Here is a 12135-nt window from a genome sequence, read left to right on the forward strand (position 1 = left end):
CTAAGTACCCCTGGGTTCAATCCCTGATACCAAAAAAGAAAAGACCACAGCTGGGTGTGGTGGCACATACTAAAAAAAAAAAAAAAAAAAAAAAGAATGAAAAGTGCTGAGGATTGTTGCTCAGTGGTTAAGCACCTCTGGGTTATATCTCTGTACTCAAAACAACAACAACAACAACAACAAAACCCTTCTATACTTCTATAACTCTAAAATAATAATAATAAATATCAGCTGAGTATGGTGGAATATGCCTATAGTTCTAGCTACTTGGGAGGCTGAGACAGGAGTATCCTATAAAACCCAGAATTTGAGACCAGCCTGGGCAACATAATAAAACCCCATTAAAAAAATAAATAAAAATTGCCAGGCACAGTGGTGCATGCCTGTCATCCCAGCAGCTCTGGAGGCTGAGGCACAAGAATGACAAGTTCAAAGCCAACCTTAGCAACTTAGAGAGGCCCTAAGGACTTAGTGAGACCCTAACTCAAATTTTTTAAAAAATTTTTAAAGAGAGGGGGCTGGGAATGTGGCTTAGCACCCTTGGGTTCAATCCCTGATGTAACCAACCAACCAACCAACCAACAAAAAAACAAACAAGAAAAAACCCTGGGTTCCATATCCAGCATCACCAAACAAAGAAAAAGCCCTATACTATGGTTTAGTTTTCCTACTTCTGGGGTATACATTCTAAAAAACTGAGAACAGACACTCAAAGAGATTCCTGAACAACCATGTTCACAGCAGCTCTATTAGCAATAGCCAAGAGTGAAAGCACCCCAAAGGTCCCTTCATGATTAGATGAATAAAGAAAATGTGGTATATGGGCTGGGAGGGTAGTTTATTGGTAGAATCCAGGCGTTAGCATGTGCAATGTCCTGGGTTCGATTCCCATCACTGAAAACCCCCCAAAATAAACAAAAAATAAAAAATAAAGTACCAAATATATGAGAAAAAAATCCATCTCCAGTATTTCATGTATTATCGTTGCAATGTGGCCTGGGAAATATTATTTCAATATGATGAAAATGATTCTAAAATGAATGATCTGAATAGATTGGGAACTTTTTGGGGGGGAGAGGGGGTACTGTGGATTGAACCCAGGGGTGCTTTACCATTGAACTACATCCCCAGTCCTTTTTTTTTTTTTTTTTTTTTGAGATAGAGTCCACTAAGTTGCCCATGCCAGCCTTGAACTTGTCATCCTCCTGTCTTGGCCTCCTGAGTCACTAGGATTACAAATGTGCTCCAATGCCCAGCATTTTTTTTTTTTTTTTGAGATAGGGTCTTATTATATTGCCCATGCTGACCTAGAAGTCCTGGGCTCAAGTGATCCTTTTGTCACAGATTCCTAAGTGGCTGAGACTACAAGCAAATACCCCTGCACCGTACATAGAGGACGAACTTTTAAAACCATTTTCCATTTTGGAAACTTCACAGTAGATAAAGAAGTTCTTATGGTTTGGATGTGGCTTGTTCCTTAAAAGTTCATGTGTTGGAAGCTTGGTCCCCAGTGTGACAATGTCAAGTGGTAGGAGGACCTTTAAGAGGTGGGGCCTAGAAAACATTTTAAAAAATAATAGAAGAGGTAGACCTAGTAAGAGATCCTTAGGCCATTGGAGGTGCTGTCCTTATAGGAGAGATTAAGATAGTTTTCTTGGGACCCTGAATTAATTCTTGCCAGTGTGAGATGTTAAAAACAGCTGCTTTCCCCCCTCTGGCTTCTTGTCTCATTATGTAACTGCTGCCTTTCGCATGTGTTCTCTTCATGATGCCACCTGCTATATGGGATGTAATAGGGGGAACTTTGCAAATACTGGTACCATGCTGTTTGGACTTTCACCCTCCATCCAATACTGTGAGTTAAATAAATCTCTTTTCTATACAAATTACCAAACTTTAGGCATTTTGTTACAGTAACAAAAAACTGACTAATAAATAAATGAAAATTAATGCCACACAAAGCAATACTGTAAATAAAATTGTATAACCTGGCCTGGGATTGAGGATGTCGCTCAGTGGTAGTGTGCTTGCCTAACATGTACAAGGCCCTGGGTCAATTCCTAGCACTGAGAAAAATAAAAGCATAAATCTTTTATATCTTTTATGGTACACATGCTCAATTAATTTTTTTGGCAGAGACTAGAGATTGAACTCAGGGTATGCTACCACTGAACAATGTTTCTATTACTTTTTATTATTTTTACTTTATAACAGTGTTTTACTAAGTTGTCCTAGCTAGCCTTGAACTTGTGATCCTCTTGCCTCATCCTCCTAAGTGGGAATTACAGGCATGCATAATCATGCTCCACTAAATCATATATTTTAAGACAAACATATTAATAGAAATAATAATAATAACAATAAATAATAATAATAATGCTACACAGTAGTGTATTAGAAAGAATATTGTCTTACACAGAACCAAACATTTTAGTTTTTTTCTTTTTTTTTCTTTTTTTTTTTGTTTTTGTTTTTGTTTTTGTGTGTGGCTGGTATTGAATCCAGGGTCTTGCCCATGCTAGTCAAGTTCTCTACCACTCTCAATCCCCACAAAAGATCTTTTTAAAGATATCATTCATATATTATAAAATTCACCCATTTAAATTATTTTAATATAGTCACAAAATTTTACAACCATCATGACAATCTGAGTTTAGAATATTTTCATTCCTCCAAAAAGGAAACCCATTATTCTTTGGCAGTCACTCCCTATTCCACCTTCCCCAGTGTTAGACAACACTAGATTGTCTCTATATATTTGCCTATTCTTGTTTTTTCATACAAATGGGACCATAAAATCTGAAGCTTGCCAAAAGTCAAGTAAAAAATGCTGTTACAGTTTGGATCTGGAGTGTCCTCCAAAGAGTCATGTGTAGAAGGCTTGGTCCCCGATGCAGCAGTGTTCAGAGGTGGGACTTTGGGGAAGTGATTAGATCACAAGGGCTCTCACCTCAACAATGGATTAATCCACTGATGGATTCATAGCTGAACAAACTCCTGGAAGGTGGTGGAAACTGAAAGAGGTGGGACCTAGTTGAAGGGAGCAATTGAAGGGAGCAGGTCCTTGGGGGCATGCTTTTGTCCCCACCACTCTCCTTCTCTCTCTCTGCTTCCTGGCCACCATGAGGTGACCACCAAGCTCTTCCACCATGATGTACTGTCTCACCACAGGTCCAGAAAAAGAAACTATGAGACAAAAGAAGTCTTTCCTCCTTTTTTTTTTTTTTTAGAGAGAGAGAGAGAGAATTTTAACATTTATTTATTTTTTCTTAGTTCTCGGCGGACACAACATCTTTGTTGGTATGTGGTGCTGCTGAGGATCGAACCTGGGCCGCACGCATGCTAGGCGAGCACGCTACTGCTTGAGCCACCTCCCCAGCCCCAAGTCTTTCCTCCTTTAAGTTGTTTTTCTCAGGTATTTTGTCAGTGACAAAAATCTGACTAACACAGGGAATGTCACAGATTGAATTAAATGTCATTCGTCTGTGCTTTTATAGCAGCCTCTGCACATATGGGTTCTTTATCTCAAGGTTTCTTTATCCCTGCCAACCGTTCAGTCATTCATTAATTCATCAAACTATTCATTCCTCCATTTAAAAAAAATAGATTATCATGTTTTAGGCACTTTGGCTAGAGCTAGGAATATAGTGTCAAAAGGACCTAGTCACATCTGGGACTTCACTGAGCTTGTATTCTGGCAAGGTGTGTGTACAGAGTTCAATTAAATGAATATACGCTGTGGTAGCCATGAGTACTGGGAAATAATCAGTGGCTAAGACAGCCTGAAATATGATTTTGAAATAGATAAGTATAATTATGGATTAGTGAGGTGGGCTAAACAGCCTGTGATGTTTGACATGTGATGATGGATAGCTTGGCATATTATATTAGTTATATAAGCCCTCAAATTTAGTGGCTTAAGAACAAACATTCAATATATCACAGTTTCTGTGGCCCAGGGATGTGCAAGTGGCCTGATTAGGTGATTATTCTTCAGGGGTCTCTTGTGTGATTGCCATTAAGTTATTGGCTAGGGCTGAAGTCACCCGGAAACTTGAAAAAGCTTCCCATGGGGGATTTGCTTCCAGGGCGGCTCATTCACATGGCTGATGGCAGGAGATCTCACCTCACAGGTCTCTCCAAAGAAGCTTCCTCAAGAGCAAGTGATCCGAGAGAGCAAAGAGGACACAATGTCTTTTATGACCCAGTCTTACAAGTCACTCCTTATCCTTTCTACCACATTCTATTTCTTAGTGGTTATTCATTAAAGCTACTCCATACTGAAGTGGAGGAGAATTAGGCTTCACCTATCTGAAAATTTGTAAACTTATTTTCAAGCCAACACACCTACAGGGAAATGGCAGAAAAGATCAGCGTGGCTAGAATTCGAGTAGAGGAAAGAGGCTGATGACTGAAGAGAAGACTGGTAAGTGATAGTGCTGGGAAAATTAGCTGGGGCCAGATTACTTATTGCTCTACTCATTTTATTCTTTAGTTTCTATTTAAGGGCAAGGGGGAGCCATTAAATAATTAATTAATTTATACATACATACTGGGGATTGGACCCAGGGGTGCTTAACCACTGAGCCACATTCCCAGCCCATATATACGTTATATGTTTAGAGACAGGGTCTCGCTGAGTTGCTTAGGGCTTTGCTAAGTTGCTGAGGCTGGCTTTGAACTGGCAATCCTCCTTCCTCAGCCATTTGCCACTGCAACTGGCCTTAATTTTTATTTTGAGACAGATTCTTGCTAAATTGGTTAGGACCTTGCTAAATTGCCTAGGCTGTCCTCAAACTTGCCATCCTCTCTTCTCAGACTCCCACGTTGCTTGGATTAGAGGCATGCACCACCATACCCAGCTAGGTTGTGAATTATAACTCAATAAAAGTATTTTTAAAAACGTTCTTCATTTGGGCATGGTGGCACATGTCTGTAATCCCAGTAACTCAGGAGGCTCGAAAGTTTGAGGCCAGCCTCAACAACATAGTGAGACCCTGTCTCAAAATTAAAAATAAAAAGGGCTGGGGATATATAGCTCAGTCATAGAGCACCCCTGGGTTCAATCCTGGTACCAAAAAAAAAAAAAAAAGGAGTAAGAGAAATATATTAAACCATATATATCAGCCATTTGAAGTATTCAATTTGGGCTGGAAGTATAGCTCGGTGGTAGAGGACTTAACTAGCATTTGAGAAGCCGAGTATTATTCCCAGTGCCACACACACATACAAAAAAAAGCGTTTAATTCAATGGCTTTTAGTCTATTTGTAGAATCATGCATTTATGACCACAATCAATTTTAGAATGTTTTCCTCATCCCCCTCAAAACCTGTACCCCTTGTCACCCAACTCCCATTCCTTCCCAATTATCATTCTACTTTGTTCTTATAGATTCAAGTATTCCAATGGCGTCTTTCACTTAGCATAATATTTTTCAAGGCTCATTCATGTTGCAGATTATTATTATTATTATTATTATTATTATTATTATTTTGTGGGATTGAACCAATGGGAACTCTACCACTGAGCTATATCCCAGCTCTTTTTATTTTGCCCAGGCTTGCTTTGAACTTGTGATCCTACTGCCTAAGCCTCCTCAGTTGCTAGGATTATAGGTGAGCGCCACCTCATCTGGCATAGAATAGGCTAGTTTGAGTAATTTCAGTGGACTCTGAGGTTTAGGGACTTCACCTATTTTTTTTGGTATCCTTCCCTGAGGGTGATTAAGGAAGGGAAATGTGGCCTGAAGTGTAAGAGCACTCTAATGGATTTGTGTAGCTTATCAATGGGTTGATTTGCATATAAAAGTTATGCTCAGAGGTAAGTCCTTTGCTATCTTTGGGAATTGGCTAATCTTGGGAAGGGCAGTCACTCCAGAATAAGCAAGTCCCCCAAATATTAAAGCATCAGAAGCACATAGCTAATATTAGTTACCCTGGTGATTAATGATGTTGAACACCTTTTCATGTGCTTATGGTTTATTTATATATCTTCTTTTTAGCAGTGCCTTTTTAGATTCTTTGCCCATTTTTAAATTGGGTTATTTGTTGGGAGTCTTTTTTGTTTATTTGATTGATTTTTGATTTTGTTTTACTGGAGATTGAACCCAGAGTCTTGCATGCTAAAGTGTTTGTAGAGCTACATTCCCAGCCCTTTTATTTTTTATTTTGAGATGGTTTTCCTAGGTTACCCAGGCTGGCCTCAAACTAGTGATCCTCCAGCCTTAGTCTCCTGAATAGCTGGAATTACAGTCATGAACCACCATGCCCAGCTATTTGCATTTTTATTACTGAGTTGCAATAACTCTTATAGAAGTAAGTCCCTTTTAGTTTTATGATTTGCAAAATTTTCTTCTATGCTGTGGATTGTCTTTTTGCTTTTTTGTTAGTGTCCTTTGAGGCCTCAAAGGAAGAGTTTAATGAAAAGTGAACTAGGAAGATTAACATTTTAGAAAGAATATTTTGTTTATGGTATAGATAATTATGTGTGGGTAAGCAAGACTGGAGAAGAGAAACCAGTTAGTAGGCAGTTGTGGTGATCCAAAAAAGATAATGATGGCCTAGAATAAAGCAGTAGCACTGTTACAGAGAAAAACAGGGTTGAGTGGGAGCTAGAATTTCTGGGACTTGAAAATTGATTGCCTACTGATAAAGAATATAAGGTTTGTATTAAAGAAAGAGCTATCATGGATGAAGCCTGTGTATCTTTGGCTTGGACAAGTTAGAGACAGACACAATGCAACTGTAATTTAAAAAGCACCGGAGATATGATTTTCTTATTGATTTTGGCAGTACTATGGGTTGAATCCAAGGTCCCACACATGCTAGACAAGTACTCAAGTATATAAATTTCTGTGTGTGCAGGAGGAGTGTACAAGAAATAGAACCCAGGGGTGCTTTACCACTGTACTACATCATCAGCCCTTTTAATTTATTTTTTTTATTCTGAGTTAGAGTCTCACTAAGTTTCTAGGCTGGCCTTGAACTTTGTGATCCTTCCGACTCAGCCTCCTGAGTAGCTGGGTTTATGAGCATGTGCCACCCCCTCCCCCCAGCAAAATATATAAATTTCTAACTTCTTGAACCAAAAGGAATATACAACCTAGATGGCATACAAACATGCTGAATTACTTTTGATTTAAAGAAAATAGAAGATGCAGTTTGGACTTGTAAGAAGTTCATTGCCATGAAAGATGGTTTCCTGCTTTGAAAGTTTTATCATATAAAATTTCTGATTGATTTTAGGCAAATATGATTTATTTACTTATTTTTTGCAGTGCTAAGTTCAAACCCAGGACCTTGCAAATGCTGGGCAATTGCTCTATCACTGAGCTACATCCCCAACCAGGCAAATGTGATTTAGATATAAGAGCAAGTGTTGTTTTCAACAGTATGTGTCACATTTCAGAAATATTATTAAACAGAAAGTATGAAAAAGGATTATTTATTTATATATGAGTTCTTAAACTAATTGAATAGAAAAGGAAGTATTAAAAAGCATTTGAACTGCTGTAGTAGCTCCTACCCATAATCCCAGTGACTTGGGAGGCTGAGGCAGGAGAGTCCCAAGTCAGCTCCAAGTCAGCCTCAGCAATTTAGGGAGCCCTTGTCTCAGAATTAAAAAAAATAGGACTGGGGATATATCTCAGTGGTAGCATGCCCCTCAGTGGTTTAATCCCCAGAGAGTAACACAAAAGAAAAAAAAGTGTGAAATTAAAATTACTGAAGCAAATCAGTTCTTCTCTTTCTTTTCTTCTTAGCAGTACTAGGGATTGAATTTATGGTATTGTGCATGGTAGGCAAGTGCTCTACCACTGACTGCATTCCCAGTCCTTAGTTTAATTTTCAATACAGGCTATTGTTAAATTACACAGATTGGCCTTGAACTTGCAATCCTCCTGCTTCAGGCTCTTGAGTAGCTAGGATTACAGATGTATTCCACTGTGTCTGACCCCAAGGGAAAACCAGTCAGTTCTGACATGAACTTGTTGAAACTGAATATCCACATATAGAATGAAATTAGAGCCTTTTCTCACATCATATACAAAAATCAACTCCATTTTCAAAATGGATAAGACAAATGTAAGACCTAAAACTATAAAACTACTAGAAGAAGACAGGGAAAAGCTCCATGACATTGACCCAAACAGTGTTGTTGTTGTTATTTTGTCTCTGTGTGTGTTATTGGGGATAAAACCCAGGGATGCTCCACTACTGAGCTCCACTTCTAGCTCCTTTTATTTTTATTTTTCCAGAGAGAAAGAAAAATGTTATAAAAGTTTAAGTCACAGGCTGGGGTTGTAGCTCAGTGATAGAGCACTTGCCTAATATGTGTGAGGCACTGGGTTTGATCCTTTGCACCACATTAAACAAAATAAAGGTATTGTGTCCACCATAACTAAAACTATTTAAAAAAAGATCAAGTCACAGGGGCTGATTCTGTGGCTCAGTGGTAGAGTACTTGCCTAGCATGTGTGAAGCACTGGGTTCGATTCTCAGCACCACATATAAATGAATGAATAAAATAAAGGTCCATACAGCTACAAAAAATAAAATAAAAAGAGCAAGTCACATCTTATCAGTGACTGTTAATATCACTGAATATATGTTCTAAGTTAAGATTTTGAGCTTTTCCAAAAGAGAACTATTTTTGATGCAACCAGGTAGATGACAGACTCCAAAACAAAGAAGTAAACCCTAGTTACTCATTCTAATAATATTCTAGGGAATTCTATATGGTTTAAAAAAATCTCAATAGAACTATCATAAGTAAAGGAATATGAGAGAATGTTCTTACAGGTGGATTGGCCATAAATTTGTAAAATTCATTTTTAGCTCTTACTTTTTTTTTAAACTATTGGTAGATTTAACTATAGAGTACTAACTTAAAAAGGTATAATTCTTGAAAGATGACAAATATATCAGAAAGTTAGTGAAAATACTAAAAAAAGTGTGGCAAAGCTTTCAAATGAATACAATTTTAATATCATTTTTAAAATAGACATAAGAATTACATGCATTTATCATGTAGAGCATGATGTTTTAAAATATGTACACATTGTGGAATGGCTTAATCAAGCTAATTAACATTTATTTTTTGTGGTGAGATGCTTAAAACCTGCTTTCTTATCAACTTTCAAAACAGGATACAATATTATAATTTCAGACACCAAGTTGTACAATAAATCTCCAGAATATCTCATAATAACTGAAAATTTGCAACATCTCCTTAACCTCCATGTCCCTAACCCCTGGTAGTCACCATTTCACTCTGTTCTATGATTTCAAGTATTTTAGATTCCACATATAAATGACATCTATATATTTGCCTTTTTATGCCTGACGACCCTTTTTATTTTTAAAATTTTAATTTAATTTTGATTTATTTAATTTTATGGTTCTGGATATTGAACTATATCCCTTAACCACTCCCTGCCCTTTTTTCTTTCTTGGTATCAGGGATTGGACTGAGGAGTGCTTTATTACTGAGTCACATCCCCAGCCCTTTTTATTTTTTGTTTTGAGAAAGGGTCTCACTAAATTGCTTAGTGCCTTGTTAAGTTGCTGAGTCTTGCTTTAAACATGCGATCCTCCTGCCTCTGCCTCCTGAGCCTCTGGGATTACAGGCATGTACCACCATGCCTGGCTAGGGTTTTGCTAAATTGCTGGGGTTAGCCTTGAATTGGTAATTCTCCTGCCTCAACCTCCAGAGTAGCTGGGATTACAGATGTGCATCAGCATACACAGTCCAGACAGTGATATTTTTGGAGGATATGAACCCAAAAGCACAACATCAACAAAAAATAGACAAATGTAATTACATTAAACCTAAAGGTTCTGTACATCCCATCAAATAATAATAAGTTAAGAGACTAGTTATGAAATAGGAGAAAATATTTGCAAACCACCTATCTGATTGATAAGGAGTTAATACCCAAATAATTGAACAGTAGGAAAAACAAATGACCAGATATAAAAAAAGACAAAAATACATTTATATAGGAATTTATAAAAGAAGAAATACAAATTACCAATAGTTACATGAAAATGCTCCACATACCTAATCATCAGAGAAATGCAAACAAAAGCCACAGTGAGGTATCCCCTCACTCCTTTTAGAACAGTTATTACAAAAAGAAAGAAAGAAAGATAACAAACCAGAGAGAATGTGGAGAATAGGAAATCCTTGTACCTTATTAGTAGGATGAAAATTAGTACATCCATTATAAAAAACAGTATGGAGTTTCCTCAAAACATTACATAGAACTACCATTATTGAACTTGTTTACCTGAATTTTTTTCAGGGTGTTTAATGAAGATCGACTAAAAAACACTTACATATATGATTCTAGTGCCACTGGACAAAACTAAATTATGCTTCCAGATTTTAGAGTCATTTTTATATATGTGATAATTAAGTCATTAGCTACAATGAGAATACTCATGAAACTGGGGAGTGCAGATGGAGAGAATAAGTTGATGAAAGAATCAGGGAAGAATCAATGTTTAAGGGATAAAAAGAGGAATTTGCATTGGGTGCAATGGGGCATTCCTGTAATCCTAGCAATTTGTGAGGCTGAGGCAGGAGAATTTCAAGTTCAAGGCCAGTCTCAGTAACTTGGCAAGATTCCCAGCAACTTAGTGAGACCCTGTCTCAAAATAAATAAAGAACTGGGGATGTAGCTCAGTGGTAAAGCACCCTTGGGTTCAATTTCCTGTGCAAAAAAAAAAAAAAAATCTTCCAACAAGAATCAGTCAGAAAAGTAACAAGAAACCACAGAATGTGCCAAGGCCAATGTCTCGGCTTGGCACCAGAATCACGAGGCACTCACAGCTTTGTAGGTTCAAACAGCAATTCTTTATTCCCGCTCTCACACCGCCTCCACACAGGTCCAGGGGCAAACATGTTCTCCCGTCTCCCGCACAAACCACCTACTCCACGAGGCTATCTCCAAATCCCATTTTAATCTCACGAGAACTCAATGGGAACAAGCAGCAGGAACACCCTAATCCCAGCAATAATCTTCAACTTCCAACTTCCCTAAAACCCATTATCTTAAACTGGCAACGCCTTAAACTCAAGGAGCCAGTTACTTCCTAAAACCTGATCAGCTCTAAACCCGGATCCGCCTTGGTCCTTGAGCAAGGTCACCTTATTAAAGCATGCATGCAATGTCCCATCGAATGTCCTCTAAGCAGCATAGGGTACGCTTGGCAAGGAAATTTCGATGTGTCATTCCTACTTGGTAATGGCCCTCAGCAAGAATGGGAAGAGAGTACAGGCTAATTTGAGGTGTCACTTTGACAGGATTAAAGTTTCCTGCATAGTTGGTGAAGCATCATTTCTGGGTATGTCTGGGAAGTGTTTTAAGAGAGATTGGCAATTGAATCAGTGACTGAATGAAGAAGATCTGGCACAATTCAATGAGATCAGGGTCTGGATAGAACAGTAAGGCAGAGGAAAGGCAAATTCACCCTCTCTTCTGGAACTGGGACATCTATCTCTTGCTCTTAGATGTCAGAATTTCAGTTCTTTGGCTTTGAAATTCTGGAACTTGTATTAGAGGTCATCCAGGATTGCAGGTATTTGGCCTCAGACTAAGAGTTACACCACTGGCTGTCCTGGTTCTGATTTATTATTTTTGGTGCTGGGGATGGAAACCAGGGATTCTCTCACACTAGGTAAGTGCTCTACCACCCCCAGCCTCTGGTTCTGATTTTTTTTAAAAAATATTTTTAGTTGTAAATGGGCACAATATCTTTGCTTTATTTATTTGTTTTTATATAGTGCTGAGGATTGAACTAAGTGCATCTCACGTGCTAGGCAAGTACTCTACCACTGAGCTATAATCCCAGTCCCTGGTTCTGATGTTTTTAAAACTTGGACTGGGCCACACTATTGGCTCTCGTTGTTCCCCAACATGCAGTGACCTTTTGTGAGACTTCTCACCTCCATAGTCTTATAAACCATTTCCTCTAAAATTTCCCTCAAATATCTTTCTGGGCAGGAGGATCACGATTTGAAAAGCCAGCCTCAGCAATTTAGTGAGGCCCTAAGTAACTTAGCTAGGCCTTGTCTTAATAAAATATAAACAAAAAGGACTAGGGATGTGACTAATCTTTCTCCTTATTAAA

At 38.1% G+C, this 12135-nt stretch overlaps 1 long non-coding RNA gene across 2 annotated transcripts in view; it reads left to right on the top strand.

Moving 5' to 3' along the window:
• The window catches only part of LOC120892283 (uncharacterized), a 51548-nt gene that overhangs the window by 36289 nt on the left and 3124 nt on the right, over positions 1–12135 (top strand). The window contains exon 3 of one of the 2 annotated variants that reach the window (XR_005736883.2): positions 4339–4426. The exons of the other annotated variant lie outside the window; for it this stretch is intronic. This is a non-coding gene — a long non-coding RNA (uncharacterized LOC120892283). The remainder of the gene's footprint in view (positions 1–4338; positions 4427–12135) is intronic. 2 annotated transcript variants of the gene reach the window in all.

Source organism: Ictidomys tridecemlineatus, chromosome 9, assembly GCF_052094955.1.
Source record: "Ictidomys tridecemlineatus isolate mIctTri1 chromosome 9, mIctTri1.hap1, whole genome shotgun sequence".
In the NCBI taxonomy this organism is placed as follows: domain Eukaryota; kingdom Metazoa; phylum Chordata; class Mammalia; order Rodentia; family Sciuridae; genus Ictidomys; species Ictidomys tridecemlineatus.